Genomic DNA, 17217 nt, shown 5'->3' with positions numbered 1-17217 from the left:
CTGAGGACGAGCAATACCAAGATTTTATAAAACCTTATCAATATAAAATGCTCACGATAAGAACCAATTTGTTCGCCTCGGTTCGCAGGAGCGAGGGCGCAGACTGAGGCCGGGGCCGGAGGTCGCCAAGAGACGCTCCTTGGCCCGAAGGCCTCGGACCGTATCTCTCACTTCCTACAGAACAGACAAGGTAATGGGGAGGACACCCGCGCCGAGCTGTGCCGTTGCCTTCTTCTTATCCCTCCGGCTGGAGGTGGTGGAGGTTGAGTGGGGCCGTACCTCCAGTCCCTTTCATCTGAATAGTGGTGCCAAACGTTTTAGTGGGCCACTCTCACGTACTATACGTTACAAATATAAGCGCTGACCACAAGTGTTAGCTTTCGTTTCAAACTCTATGATGTGTTTCTTTTACTTCACAAGTGAGAAAATAATAGCGGTATAAAGAAAATTGAATTATTATCAAATTTACAACTGATGTAGTGCTTTAAGTGGATTATGCAGTAAATAGATGTGAGATATGAGATAAACATAACACAAACAACACCAAAATGTAACAACGTAGTAATAACATTTAATTTATGACGAGAAATCTGGAAATGTCAGAAATAGGAAAGGAGAAGAATTCGTATCCTCTGAGTAAATTCTGAGTCGAGCGCACAAAAAATAAGTGTTTCTTGTTTCAGTGCACTTAAATATGTGAACGGTTAGAAGTAGAGTCATACAAAAAGAATTATTGTGTTGCATAAGAGTGGGTGTACAATTCTATAACATAATAATAGATATAATGTGCCTATAACGTACCACCTGTGTAATATAGATATATTTGGGAGGGCATGATGAACAGTGGTTACACAACTTGCGAGACAACCGCAGTGAAAGTGGAGTGAAAGTGAAAACTGGCGAAAGTTACGTCCGAGAGTTACATATCTGTGCGGTGCGGCGCGGCGTGACGTGACGCTCGGCGCAAAGCGGATAGCAAGGCGTTGTCAAGATATCTGCCGGAGTCGCAGGGCACAACGTAGGCCTACCATGGGATGGGGTAACAGTAGGAACCGGACAGTGCCGAACTGGAACTATAGCTCCCGGCGGCGCGGCGGTTGTAGTTCCAGTTCTTACACATCATCAGGCCTACCTTTACATGCCCTCGTGTGTAAAATCAAAACGAGGCATCGAGAACCATGCACGACAAGGAAGCAATTGGAACTTTCCTCTCACTTTCTATGCGCAGGCGCCCAAGGCAGATATAACCTATACCGAGCCTTACATTACGCAATGCACAGGATTTGTGACTTTTACAACCACAATTAACGCAAAATGTGAGCTTAGAGTGCGAAATGGAAGATGACCTGGCTTGGAACTGCACGATTAAGTATCAATGTCACACTATAGATCTTTAGTGAGAGTGGACTCGGACTACATACCACTACCTCATGTTACATGCAGCGCAGAAACCCTGTCTGTGCTCATAGTACATTTTAGTATTCCAATATAAAGTAGACTACTCTATACATCAGACAGTGTCGACATTATCCCGAATACCATCAACCTGACGAAGAGGATAGATTCCACACGTCGAAACGTTGTGTTATACCTTTTGAAACACAACGATGGCAAATGTCCGAAATCCTGTCACCCTTTTATCTTGATAGGCACGTTCTACGCACAGATTTGCAGTTATAGAAACATACAGTTTGTGTATAAGTATGAGAAGGGCCCTCTTTTGTATTAAAACATATAATGCAAACTTTAAAAAATGCTGATTATAAAGATCATATTATGGAATTCACGAATTATCAATTAAAAAACTTGATATTATTTTTAACTTTAAATTTAATTAATTATTTTTCTTTTCTTCCAACATTGCTTAGCCGTTTTTACTAATTATGTCCTAGTCTGTGCGACCAACGGTGCAGTGCTAACATCGAACTGGGGACGGTTATCACCCTAACACTTTAACCACTGAGCCGGTAAGATATGCAGCATTGAATCGTGATTCTGTATTCAATTGGTGTCATAAGGAAAGAATTGAAACATCAATTCAATTCGCTCTGCCGCTAAACTTTCACTGCCCGCCCGAATTGGGTTAATACCGAAGATTGAGCGGCTATTAATTAGCCCAATAAGTTGTTCGTTACCTTGGACAGCAAAACACATGTCTACCTTGTTCTGTAAGCTATGCGCATGCGCCCACTTTCGCCACCTGCTTCCTCAGCTGTGTATTCTTGCTCGAGATGTTAATTAGGCTGGCGCGGGACAGTCAGCCTCGACTTACATCATATGTACGATATACGGTAAGATAGTGACGGAAATACAAATATATGTTTCGTTCGTATGCCGAGCTGTTCATAAGTTCAGATCTTGGGCATAGTTAATTATCGTTCCCAGCGCGCACGTTTGAAAATTGTGACTGCGTGTAACGACTCCTAAGTTCGGACGTTTCCGCTCCTTCCTTCCCTTCGCCGCGTGTTTGGCGCGGACGAGGAAGAGGATGCAATAGAGAATTGTAGACGGTGATAAATTGTCACTGCAGCGAGCAGCTAATTCCCTCTCTACAAGACAGTAGAGTCGCCCTCGCTCCCTCGCTCGCGTCGCCCCACCACGGTGGAGAACCTCACCCGGAGCAGGACAGGGCGGGGTTGATCGATTCGCTTCCACCCCACCCCTACCCGTGGCCACAATATGCCCTTCACCCTTTAGCGGTCCCTGTCTGTGTAATGTATGTAACCTCGTACCTGCCACGAACTAACAATATAATGTGACATACGGCCACAAATCGTTTCCATAGAAGTTGACCTGAATAATTAGTCACTTCGAGGATAAAGATCACACGGTAAGGCCACTATAACTGCACACTAGATTCACCGTTATATTAAGTACTGTACTATAAGTACAGCGTATTTAAATAATAGAATAGAGTGCTTATATTTGTGTGCAGGCACTAAACAAGAGTTCAAATAGTTCTACATGTTAAAAACCAAACTTGGCCTCAATTCAAACCTTAACGATGGATGACCCTGCAAGATGAAAAAAAGATCTTGTATTGCATCGGGTTATAACAAAATCGCACTCTAAGACGAATATTTTAATATCACGCAACGCAACTTCCGATAGTAGTGGATCATACGTAATATCCGGTTATAACCGTGGTATATCTCGTCTTAACTGTTTAGACCAGCAAGTAGGCTATTAAAATCGCCAATCGTGCATGTGGTTTTCTTATTGTGCACATTGTTCATAGCTACAGTGGTGACTATGATTCATGGTTTAGCCGTACATATACATTATTTTTCAATATGAACTTAATAACGGAAAGAGAAATGCTTAATTGGCTGGAAAAATGTTAGGTAACTCCCTTCTTGTAAAATACAAATTTAACTTGTATCGATGTTGCAACCAACAACGTGGACATAAACATGTTTGTCAAATAATCAAACTGCGTGTCAGGTTCTAAATTGTTAATTATCTAGACTTCAAGGCTGGATAAACAATACTAATGACTGATCATCAAACATTACGAATATATGTTGCTTTTTGGTGTAACATTTTAAGAACACTCCCACCCAAAAAGAATCAATAACCTTTTTAAACTAATACTGTTTACACCAAACAATTGAAAACTAAATGGAGTAGTAAAAGTCCGCAACTTGGCCTCTGGAAAGATCGGCCAGCCACAGGCCGGAGGAATGTCGGAGGGCCAGGGAAACGTGGATCTATTTAAGTCGGCATTTCACAGCTGATTCAAACTTGGCTGGTTGACCTGGGCATTCGACACGGGGCGATCTGGCAACAACGCAAGGCATTACTTCACTTGGCAACATCGCTTGTAACCGTGTTCCCATTCATAACCTATCACAAATTTATTCGTGTTCTCTCTTCAGAGGCTTCCGTCATTATTCATTCAGTTTTTGATTATTAATGGTATCAGATTACTATCAGCGTGAATTGGTCGTCCAAATTTACTTGTATCCAAATTGTGTTTAGTACCCCTCTAAGTCTACAATAATTGTATAATTCAAAGTAATTGCGTGTTAATTTGGCATCAGCCATACAACATCGAAATTTCAGTAGAAACTGTGTTGGTTTTCAATTGATCTAGATTACAAATATGTACATAGACATTGCCCCCTACATATATCTAAACTTTTCTAGATTCGCAATCACTCCACAGAGATTGTCCAACTTGGTTAAAGGACTTGGGAAAGATCCAGAATCAATCCATAGCGATCGCCATCTCAGGTTCAACGACAAGCGATCCGTAGGAAGATGTCACACAGCATAGTAGGTCAGGCTAAAGGCTTCCGTCTTGAGGCCTTGGGCCGGACAGATCCAGAATCAATCCATAGCGATCGCCATCTCCAGTTCAAAGAGAAGCGATCCGTAGGAAGATGTTACACAGCATAGTAGGTCAGGTTAAAGGCTTTCGTCTTGAGGCCTTGGGCCGGACAGCAGAATCAATCCATAGCGATCGCCATCTCAGGTTCAACGAGAAGCGATCCGTAGGAAGATGTCACACAGCATAGTAGGTCAGGTTAAAGGCTTCCGTCTTGAGGCCTTGGGCCGGAGCGGCGGTAGCGGCAGTGACCCACTGGTAGCCCGGTCAAGGCGCCCTAGAGGACATCGGCAAGTGGAACACGGAAACGGGCCGACCTGTGGTGGAAGTCCGAGGGAGGCCAAATTATTGTCGAATGCCGTGCTGAGAGGGAGAGATGAAGGGCAGGGAGGCGTGAATTCACACACCAACGGCGACTTTAGTATTTGGTACACGGACACTGTACCTTCTCAAAAAGTATGGACTATTGCACTTGTAGCGTTTGGCCTTGTCCCAGCTTTGGGAAGAAATTTAATAAACAATAATTTGTTCCGGTTTCCTAAACAATATCAAATTTAGTTTATTAAAACATCGCTGTTTCAATTGTTTTGCCAATGCGTTTTGACACCAAAGGTTTCATCTTCAGGCGACTCCGTAAATACATATTTACATTATTTATACTATAGAAAATATTAAAATACCGTTCGGTGTAAATATGCAAATACTTAATTGTTCTACTTGTTTGTCCAATATAAATTTTGTCATGGTCAAGACATACAATTTCTAATTTGTTTTCATTTGGAAATTTCCCTTTAGGGTTTCCTAATATTTGGAACAATTTATTGCTTGTTTTGTGAGGAATACGTTTTTTTAAAACCATAGCTTATTTGATTTGAGAAAGTGCTGTATGAAGCGCAAATAAATTCTTGATTTTTTTTTCTTGAAAGTAGCGCAGTTTTGTTCTTTTTTATGTCCATGCTATCTCTTTACTTTTTCTTTTCAATATTGTTTTTAGTATATAGTAAATAAGTTGTGTGTGGTCCAACTATTGAAGATAGCAACATCTGCACGTTTCTGTTGAGAGTTGTAGCTGCTCGATAAGATAAACACAAAACAAAGACTATGGCGGAAGACCACAGAACACCCACAATTTGCACGCCTCTCGCTACGTGCCATTAGGCGACTCGGCAGCCGTAGCAGGAAACAATGTGTCATTACAAAATGGGATGCAACATTAAGGTGGGTGTAAATTAACGACGCGGCGAGTTGTAAACGTGATTTATGGTGTCGTAAACGTGGGGCATGATCGTAACCGGCGAGAGAAATGAATCGACGGGTGACGACGTGTGGGAGCGCAGTACAGTCCCTTGTGGCAGTGTCGGAAGGTACAGTAGTGTGTGACAAGGCAGAGGTAGGCCGGTAGCGGCAACAACGAGGGCGCGGGCCTGAAATACTCGCACCCAGAATATTCGGCCTACTGCTGGGCCTACTCGATATATTTTCGTTAGATTTCACCCGTGCGTCCAGTTAAACAACCAACCGAAATAAGATCATTCTTTTTGTACAGGTTACAAATAATTCAGTTACAACGCAATAATCGTTAAAAAAAAAAAATTTTTTTTACGCGTCAAGTATTTTTCTTACTAAAAAAATGTTGTACATAAAAAAATACCGTGGCCACATTTACAGAACAATCGCCCAAAAACAAAACTGCAGCGGCAACAAAGAAGTAACAAAAAAAAAAAAAAAAAAAAAAAAAAAAAAAAATACACCGACAATAAAAATATTGAACATTTTTTAGGTGAACAACACTAATTCTGAAGATTGTACAGCAATAAAAAAAACTTTATTAATCTGAATCATTTTACCAACCTTAAGGCAAGCTAAGCACCAAGTGCGCACGGATGCAACGACGTATACTGCAATTAATCTAATAAAGCGTCGAATAAAACTCTCCTCGGCAATATAAAGTAAATGTTTAATGACGAAGGAAGCCGAACGGAGAGTGGCGCACGGCGCGCGGCGGTCCCCACCACCAGAGCGAAGAAGATGTGGAGCGAGGCGGTAGAAAAGTAGGGTTACCCTCGCCTAACCTCGATTGAGGGATTGCAACAGGCGTGTATAGGTCACGAGTCGTCCTGTGTGTCGGTCTACCTTGGCTTGACGGACCGACGGTTTGCAGGGCAACGGGGACAGCTATAGTTAACCCCGTTCGGCCTCCGGTTACTGTACTTAACGCGTTTCAAAACAATTACGCTCTCATTTAAAATTGTGCTGTTTAGACGCCACAACACAACTTTCGCTTCTGTGTCCCAGTGTGTAGTTGACCAATCAATGTTTGTTATAAACTATCAAACAATTTAGACTGTTTTATAAATTGCAATTAAAATTTAGTATTTTATTACAAAACATAAGTTCCAACTAAAACCACGCTATTCAGAATGAGAATAAGTTAAGTTTACAACTTTTCCAGGAATTCCATTCGAGAACTGGGAATATATAATATTCAGTTTGCTTCAACAGGTTCGTTTCCCGGAAAAGATGCGGATAGAAAGATATTAAAAAAGAGCGATAAGGAATGTGTAATTTACATTCTTCATTGAAAATGTCGAGATTTCCTGGTATTAACACATTAATAAACTACGTACCAGGCTATTATGAGTCATGTCTCGGAAGAAACCAGCGGAAACACATTCTTAACCCATTATTTGGAGTGTACTAATCGGTGTAAGCTGCTTATTCGTACTACTACCATAATGAGGATTTATATGAATAAAATCATAATAGCCTATTCGGATACTGAATGAGTAAGGGACAGACTCGTAAAATTAGTACGGCCTTGAAAGGAGAGAAAATATTTACAACACCAACACTGCTAATTGTCGATGAAGAAGTTCAAACGTGAGCATTGTTTAAGTGGAAATCTGTTCCGCTTAAGGGTATGACAGCCCTTTAGATGGTTAACATTTAAAACCCAAATATACAACCCGACCTCGACTTTACAATAACCGAGTTCATATTGCAGAGACTGGATTTAATATTAATAGCAGAAGGTCGAATAACGAAGGCTATAGTTCAGAGACTGTGTGCAAGAGACAGGCAATACGTGTTGTGCGGTACACAGAGCACGGAAAGTGTATACATACCGAGTAGAGTGTACGTACACTGTGGACTGTAGACAGACACATTTAGCTCATTGATAGGGCCTTGACAGTTGAAGGGAAGGCCGTGGCCGGGCTGTACGTCGGTCTGTCCACGCTACTGCTGCCACCTCGCTGGTTACCTGTCCACACTCCACACGGCTACCGTATCGCCATCCCATCCACTACACTTACATCCACTCAGTTTTACATGTCATTCGTGTGTAGCTCCGGATTTTGTAATACTACAGTTTTAAAATAGTGACCCATAAATCGGGTCGGCCAGGAAATCGATCCATTGACCTTTAAACTCTTGTCTGTTAATAGTATTTCCACCGCGAAGATGACAAGATACAGTGTGTGGTTACGGCAAATAAGTCAATAGTTCGAGAGTCGGAGCCAAATTATACTGTAGAGACAGACAACCTTGTTTTCTCGTAGTCTAAACCGATAGAAAGATTACTAGTAATATAGAAATCGACCATTAGCCGAGATAGTTTTGGTGGAGATAAAAATGGGAGAGTGTCGATAAAAAACGAAAACACAATTGATAATACTTTTTTTTACACTTCGCACAGTGGTCAGCCGACGAGACGAATGCCAGAAAATGTGATTTTACCCAAACAGTCGTCATCTTGACGTTGATATACATTTTATTTGTTGTCTGACGTTTAAAGCGTTTCTTGCTAAACAAAGGTGGCACAAGAATAAAATAATCACTTTAACACTTTCGGAATCCTCTCCGACCTCCATGACAACTATTGCAAAACTAGTGATATATTTTTGTGTGAAATTCCTTGTGAAAATCTCGGCTAATAGGCTACAATCCAAGTCGGCTCTTGGCTCTGGCGCCGACAGCATGCTAACTCCAGTGGCTTGTAATATCCAATCAGATCACTTCAAGCTAGGTAACAATTTAGTACTCCTAACAACCTTGCACGATTACGTCATATCCTATGTTTCAGTGAGAAGTACTGTAGGCGAACAAGAACAAGTCCAGTACGTTTTATAATGAACTGTGAAGTGATGCTGAAACACTCCTCCAACTTCAATTTGGTCAACCCTAACTGTTACTACCAGTTTCTGTATTTTGTTACCAACATGTCTACGATATACCCTGGGCTTAAATTGGCTTTGATAGTGACAGGCTGTCTAAATCTGATGAAGGAGAAAAAGGTTTACAGATTTATGTTAACTCAGAAAGTTGGTATACTGATACAAAACCTCTCCCCTACATCGCCAATTCTTTGTTTTCCATTAGGGGATTCTATATTGGAACATAAGATCGATTAACCCCTTCTAAAAGAACAGGTGGAGCAGAAAGGAGTCCTGGGGGAGAATTTTCTGGGGGCATTTCTCCATACCTCACGATCCAATTATAAAAATTGGAATCTTGTTCAAGGCCTAGTGATTTTATTTTCCCTATTAATAGCAAATCTTTAGAAATATTGGACGAAACGTTATAAAGTACAGTTATCAATCACCCAGTACATTCGCAGGCAATAGCGTTTCAGTCACTAATACTACTATGAAATTTTTATATTATTAACATTTAATATTTAAATAATTACAGTAGGTAAAACATACGCAACAATGAAAAATATTAAAAAGAGAATGAAGAAGATGAATCAATGATTAATTTCAAATTAGATTTGTACACATAAATAATAAAACAGATATAGTTACAAAATAAGGCCAGCTGTAACGGTATTGAATGCTATATAATAGCAATGACTCGTCTAGTAATATACACATAATCAACATTTCAACTTATTATACACTTTAACAAATACAATCATAACATCTTAAATATTCATGGCAATTCAAAATTGTCAACTGTATAAACAGTTCAGTCTAACGTTTGGAAAAGTATAAAAATAAAAAATTTACGCCATAAATAAGAGAAAATGGGGGCAAACCAAGAAGTATCATTTAATAAAGTTACAATCTTTTTAAATTGACGAATTCGATTACAATCAGTCTTTAGCAACAGGAAATGAGTAACACCCTTGTCTACTAAAGTAGTCATCTGGTATTTCCGATAACCGAATCCATTCTTCGGAAAAATCTTCGTAAGTAATGCACATTATTGTTAATAAGCAGATTAAATTAATAATCCGCTAATATTCAGTAATATAAGTGCTATGTGTGATCTTCATGCTATAATAATAACAATTTATCGACACAAAAACAATTTTTCATTTTAAATAATTGTATAGAACTCATTTAAATTGATCTTACGAATAAAAAACAAATAAGTCGATCTTAAAACGTGCAAGATAAAACACTGAATCAAGATGAAAGAGCGCTCGGTGAATAAATATCAATTAAACGTACGCCAAGCAATGGAAAATGGAAGAAAACTGGATGAAACTTAAGTCCCTTAATATGTACGAAGGAATGAGGAATGGAATAGAAGATATTTATGATAAAACACTCCATAACCCCGTGTCGTGCTCGGTGAAGGTTTACGACACATCAGTTATTATGTGATAATAATACTGAGTAAAATGAGAAATTGCAATACATAAAGATAGACCATTGAAAGTACGATTAGTGTATAATTCTACTCACAGAGGGCTAAAACACGTGAAACATTCTCACCTGAAACAGACAAAAGTGATTGTTAGAAAAATGTTATAGTGGTAAACAACAAACACAGTGAAAAATTTACAACACTTCTTTATTCAAACCTTCAGGACGTTTCACTGTGGAACAGAACCTTTGTAGGGAACCCCTCTCACGAAAACCTTGAATTTCAGGTATATGGTGTCCCCAATTCGTTCTGCTTCTTAAAATACCAGTCGGTTCAGGTAGGAATAGAATCCGGGACCCTCGGCGAATCGTCTTTCTACCTGTCCCGTTGAACTGTTCCAAGGTCGAGCGTAATCCGATTCCCTGCCCAAGGCCAAGAGGGGTGTTGCTGTCCTTTAGGCCATTATCATCGTTCAGGAGCATGCACTGGTCAGGATTGAAGTTTGGAGAGAATATTTCACTTCCTCTCCCATCAGTTTTGGTTCCGCTATAGTCAAAAGTGGTTAAAAACTACCGTCCACTCCTACATGCTTGCTAATGTAAGGAAGCATCATCGGCCACGATCAAAGGAACAGGTCAATTTTCACTATATTTACAACTAGGGTGTAGGTTTTATACCTAATACATTTTAACTGTATTTTGAAATCATTCATTTTTATAGCTCTAACAATTGTTTTAAATTTATAACAAGTTGTAATTTATACTGAAAATTAGTATTTTGATGGTAATAACAGTTGGTAAAAATGTATAATGATGTGTGATTAGTTCAACATTTATAGCTCGTTGCATGGATAATAACTGAGACGAACCGTCCGTGTAAAACGGAGTGTTTTTTAAATAATTATTTTTAATTTCGTGTACAAATGTAACAGAAACCGTAAAAACACGAATGCCTTTTACACCAAGTATAGTTTCTTCTGATGTAACATGGAAATTAAAGTAGTTTTAAACGAAAAAATGTGACGTAATGTGATATGCAAAGGTAGAATTTGTGCCATACTTGTCCATTAACTATTTAAATTTAATTAAGAATAGCGACAGGCCTAAAAAGTATATTTAACCCGATTACTGATTTATTTATAAACTTATCCATCATGTAATATAATCAAACTTGGTACCGTATTGAATAGGTTCTCGTTTCTTTTCTGCCAATTGAGACTGGCGAATGGGGCCAAGTTGTCTCTGCATTTTCAACAATATCAATTATTTATTAATTAAAAGAGTGTGATTCACAATTACAATTGCTATCGGTATTGTGGACCCAGTGAAAAATGTACACCGAACTCGACATTGTACCAGTGACTCTTGGACTAAACGATTTCGGACGGTATGTAGGTACGAGGTACGAGAGGCTGTGGAACAGAGAGAGATAGAGAGAGAGAACCAGAGACTGGGTGAAGGCTGTGATTTCACACGCCTCTACCATTTTCTGTGCCACTGGGATCGGGGATAGGCTCGGCTCGTCCTGATTTTGCTGGCGGGCCTTGGGGAACATTATCTGTCCGAAACCGATGTGCCCAATGAGACATGGAGAGAAGTACACACTTTAGACCTCCCACACTACAGTATCTGACTTGTAAACTGTGTATTACCTTATTTCAAGATGAAAGAGTGATTCAGTATACAAGATCACACGTATTACTATTCAGCTAAACTATTCCATTCGTATTCTAACCGTTATTATGATTAAAAAACATGGGCCGTAACAAAGCGATTGATTAAAAGTGCCTTCCGTTTTTATTGATCGAATATTTTTTAGAGTTTTATCATTTATGACAGTCCAATTCTTTTGAAAAGCAATTTAGATACGTACTGACGAGTATAACGGTTGGTGGAGTCACGTGATATGTTTCGTAATAAAAGAATCTTTGAGCAAGATTTTTGAAAAGTTTGCAGTGAGTATTTCCAAATAGTTAATATGAAATAATACCGAGCAATATTAAATATCACTACGGAATGTAGTAGGTCTACTCAGCAGTGTTACCAGTAGTAAGTACTGAATATCAGCGAATAATAGGTAATAAGTGTAACCCAATTAAAGGGTACTTAATTGTACGGAGTAGTACTGAATATTATCGAATAATAACGTGTATAACCCAAACAATACGCACTAAATAATATTTAGTAGTGACGCGGGCATTACCGAGGTTAATACCCATGGTTGCCAAGTAGTGATGAGGGTATAAGTGAGTAGTGCCAAGTAGTAAGTACTGTGTATTACCGAATACTACGTATTGAGTTTCTATTTATAATGATTGCTCAGTATTGCTGTGGTAGTGCTGAGTCACGAAGGAAGGTGAAACAGTTTTCCTTCCATCATGGTGTTGAGTGGTGTCGAGTAATTCACAATAACGGTATCTCAGCGGCGGACTTTAACCTTGTCTTGTTCCTGTCGGAATGTATCGAGTATCGGGGAACTGGTAATGGAGAAGAAAATATTTCCCAGCCAGGCAGCTATGCTTTACTGTTTCTGCAAAAGAACTCTGAACCACGCCGTAACGTTTGCTTTCTTGGACGACAATAACCCATTACTACTGCCATTTAATGTTCTTCCTATTCATTACGTTTACATACTATGAAAATATATTAGTCTATTCGATAGGAATTAGCATCATTCACTTTTCAGACATAAAAAATAGTTCCGACTAATCCAAATATAAAATAGTGTTTTGTATTGTTCGGCCTAGCATCCTACGAAGCTCCTCTCACCAAGTGACAGGAAGAATGAGCATAATGACAAATGGTGCTTGGTTCAGTTTACGCGTTGATTTAGAACCAAATACGGGAGGGCTGTAAACAAAAAGCATAGCAGCCGCTTTATAGAATCTAGAGTTAATCTAGTGTAATCTAGGGTTGAGATTCTCAGATTTTCGTAAAGAGAGTAACTTAAAATCCGGTTCAGAACGGATACGACTACGGACGCAAGTGTAATAAAGGGAACTGAGAACTGAGGAGAAATTAATAATGATTATCTGCGTCCGTGAACAGTTTTGGGGGCTAATGACCGTGTAAGAGAGGACTGAGACCACCTTGGAGAGGAGCCGCCAGACCACCCCTGGACTACTTGAGTACTACACGTACAGAAGTACCGACTGAGACAGGGACCGTACTTATTGTTCCAAACGGAAAGTGCACCACTCGACTGTGACTAATTCATAAACAAATACCAGAAGTGATACTCAATTCACCCGGAGAGGATCGCAGCAGCCGAACCGGCTCCGACCGGCAGGAGCTTGATGGTCTCTCGGCGACACCGACACAAGCTTCACAGCAGTGTTGACAAAGTATTAGCGTTTACGGTAATGCAGTTCACGAGTTGAGTGTAAAACACTTTACCGTATATATCGGATATCTAAAGACAGCCTTTGTGTAAAATACGACCACCAACGGAGCAACAGTGACAACTGTTTCGAACATAGAGCTGGATACGGACGTAATTACACTATACATTATATTTATCGTGACCTCTCGTGTTGAAGTCACATAATGTGACAGTTATGAGGACATATACCAGCCGAACATCCTCTTACCTTCAGCTACAAATAAACTACTTGTAGTCTTTTCAATGCTAGGGAGAAATATGGACTTATTAATGACTAGAGTAACATTGAATAGTCTGACATTGCTGACTTTATGAACGAAAACACAATTAAACGTGTTAACTACATTCCTTCCAACATTATTGTACAATGTTTACTGATTCTTCTGAAGTAACACTCTCAAATATATAATAGGTCAAGTAAAGTACTAATTACGTATTGTATACTATACGCTATACTATACTAGTTTGGACACAAGTAATACACAGTTCGAGTTGGGGATTAAAATTAAACATACAATTTGCGGATTACTATTACTATGTATACAGTAAGCCTTCAAACTATTGTTGCTCCCGGAGAAATATTTCTGAAGAAGTTGTACAGTGATCTGATAAAACGTATATGGCTGGCTTAATATTACAGATAAAATCCCACTTTGAAGCAAGAAACCGTTGCCGCCTCCCCTAGTTTCTAGCGATCCTGCTGCACAGACAGGGTAGGGCGAACCGTTATTTGAAGGGCAAGGGCCAGCGAGAGCGAGGGTGGCCCGCCCTTCGCCAACGTATGGCGTGGGAGCGCGGTGTAACTGTGTAGCGGGAGGGCAAAGGGCGTCCTGTTGCTCCCCGACATCTCCCCTTACTATACAGCAGCCGGGAGCCGCTCCCCAACCTGTACATCTGTGAAGGGAATAAGCTTGTGGGAGCTACTACACAGTGAGAGGGAGTAGGAGCTACTAAACAGGATAGAGATTGTGGGAGCTACTACACGATATTGTGGGAGCGACTACGCGGTATTGTACGAGCTGCTAAACGGTATTGTGGGAGCTGCTATAAAATATATATATAACTACTACACGGCAGGCACAACTTGTGAAGTGGTTACTTCAGAATCTGGTACAGCGTGTGTGAGCAAGTTTGTAAGCACATTCCCCGCACACCGCCGCTCCTATTTAGGCCTCCTCAGCACGTTTCATTTAGGCATTTCAGAATAATGTCTAGTAATATATTAAATGGAGTCGGAAATGCGCAATGATTTGACCTTCAGTTTGCTCAAGTAGCTTGCAATTGAGGAAGTCACAGTACATTATACGTGCATTGTAGATAAATTATCTAGCAGTTTATGCAGTTGTAAAATATATACCAAAAGGAAATTACCGCCAAGTTTACGGAAATTAAGAACTCAATATCACGAAGAAACGTCACAAAACGAATACCTGAAGGAGAAGCCAACTCACAGTACTCCCCACAAAATCTAAACTTCACCGGTATTAATTACAGTGTACCGTGTTGCAGCGAAGGGCGGCATGACCCTGTTATCAGTTGACCTCCGCATGGCATTGCCTTATCTCTGCTATTGACCTTGGGGCCTTATGTCGTATAACTCCTCTCTCCCTCTACTCGCCGATATCTGTCGTTACAAGTAGGAAGTGGTGACAAATTCGACAGACATTTTAAATCGGGGAGTAAAACCACTATTATTAAGGAAATAATATTTATTTCTAGACGAGTATTTTTATACTCTTAATCCTTTACTGTAAGTGAAAAAGTATTCTAGGCCTACTCTACGATTAGTTATACTAGAATAAGTACACTAAACTATAATGAAAGTTAAGACGAAGCCATTTAAATATTTATTTCGTCTTAACATAACAACATTAGCTGAACGCAATTATGTATTAATTCTATATACTATGGAGGTTTACAACTAATTTGATGTAACCCACTTTTTAATGGAATACACGACTTGTGGCATATTTTAAAATTAATAAAGGACGGTAAATAAAAGATGATTCATACATTTGAGGTATTATAAAGTTGATTATAGTTTGTCCACATTTCACGAGTCCCAAAGGATTACAAGACGACCCTTGCACCCGAACACGCACACACCGACACACGCGCAACTCGGCCTACCTGTCTTCCTTGGGCAGAAGACTCACACAATAGCCCTTACACAGTTTTTATGTTAGGTTAACATCTTTGCAATTTTTGACGTTTACATTTTATTTCATGAAAATAGAGTCCAAATACGAAATACATTAAAACAACACTTCTACACTCCTTACGTAAAACAAAGGGGTCAATAATCACTTTATTTCTAAGATGCGTCAGGAATGTCGTAGGCATTTCGTGTTTGTGTTGTATTTCTGTGATTATATGAAAAGCAGATTAAAAATATTACAATAATGTTAACCTAACGTAAGAAATATGAAAACTAGCAGTTTGCAGACTAAAGACTAGTGTGTGCATCGGAGCACGATGGTCGCCAAATCCTGAGGACTCTTGAGGCCCCGGACAAACTGAAGTGATTAATTACACTCGGCCTAGTTGAAGTAACCCTGACAAAACTAACTGGGGTTTGAACAATACTGGACCCAATTCGAATAAAACGATTATACATTTGGTCACAACTGACAATGCTACGTGCTAGAGATGGTCTAGCTACCCCGCTTACATAAGCTCTGTCTGTCTTTCTCTCCTCTTTGACTCGGACGAGACAAAGCCGAACATCTCAGGGCCGGACAAGAAAGTATGTCTCAAGGGCGCATCCACGTGCGGCTCCACGGCTCCACTGCTCGGCGAACCGTGAGACACACGACACTCTCTCCGGCTTTGTTAGCTACGGCTGTCCTACAAAATAATGTCCGAACTCACGGAAATCGCCGGCATTTAGCTCAAGGTGTAATTTAAGTTGTCCGCACATAAGAGGAAACCTCCTATGGTCGCGAGGTCAGACGCGTTGTGGTGATAGCAATGTGTTGAGGCTGGCTATCCCCCCAGGTAGCTCAGCCGCACAGTAAACATAATTAGGAATATTGTGGCTGGGTTCTTGAGTTTCACATCATCAACAATATGTTAGGAAGCACTGCAAAGATTTCCGAAATCGGTACGACTAACAATACATCAATGACAGCAAAAACATCAATGTTCTATTTAAAGATTTCAAAGAGGTTTTTCAAAAATTTAACGTTAAAACACAACAACTACAAAACTTAATAAAAATACAAAGAAGAAACAAACACTAATAATAAAACTCTTAACCTGTTTAAAATTTTTAACAATAAAAACAATTTCTACAATTCTTCAGTCTCTGGATTCACAATGAGTATACCGTAATAACGGACAGTAATTTATAAGAATCATTTCATACTAATTGTAAGTTGTCATCCTAAGATATTTTTTGTTAGCATGTAAATACAAGTCTTACGCGCATGCCTACTACATAATAAAGGGCAGCGTTTTTAAAAATGGGGTAAAAATTTTAAAATAAGAAAAAATGAAAGAAATTTGCATGAGTGAATGAGAGGGCAGGGGCAACGCTCGGGGGGCATCGACCTTGAGCGCCACAGCTTGGTTACGCTGTGCGACAACGGCAGGCATCGATCTTCCTGAGGGACGGACACAGAAATAGCTTCGGTCTCTGTATCATCTGGTAGCTAGGGGATCCGACATGTATTATAGTGTACTGACAGGCTCGGTAGGTACGCGTACATGAATCTAACTGTTCGTTTCAGGTTGTTTCTGGTTCACTCATTCCGGTACTACATTTCCAGATTAAACCATTTATATAGATATCTTTAGCATTTTTAAAAGTTTAGAGATATACTACTTAACGAACAAACAACATTATTATTATTATTAATAATAAGTTTCATTTTGCACAATATTATTTTATACAGACAAAATTTACAAAA

At 39.7% G+C, this 17217-nt stretch overlaps 1 protein-coding gene across 4 annotated transcripts in view; it reads right to left on the bottom strand.

The window, feature by feature from the left end:
• The window catches only part of LOC124368901 (protein roadkill), a 131833-nt gene that overhangs the window by 55911 nt on the left and 58705 nt on the right, over positions 1-17217 (bottom strand). The gene's annotated exons all lie outside the window — the stretch shown is intronic.

This window comes from Homalodisca vitripennis, chromosome X (genome assembly GCF_021130785.1).
Source record: "Homalodisca vitripennis isolate AUS2020 chromosome X, UT_GWSS_2.1, whole genome shotgun sequence".
NCBI lineage: Eukaryota > Metazoa > Arthropoda > Insecta > Hemiptera > Cicadellidae > Homalodisca > Homalodisca vitripennis.
This window is presented reverse-complemented; position numbering and strand designations above follow the sequence as displayed.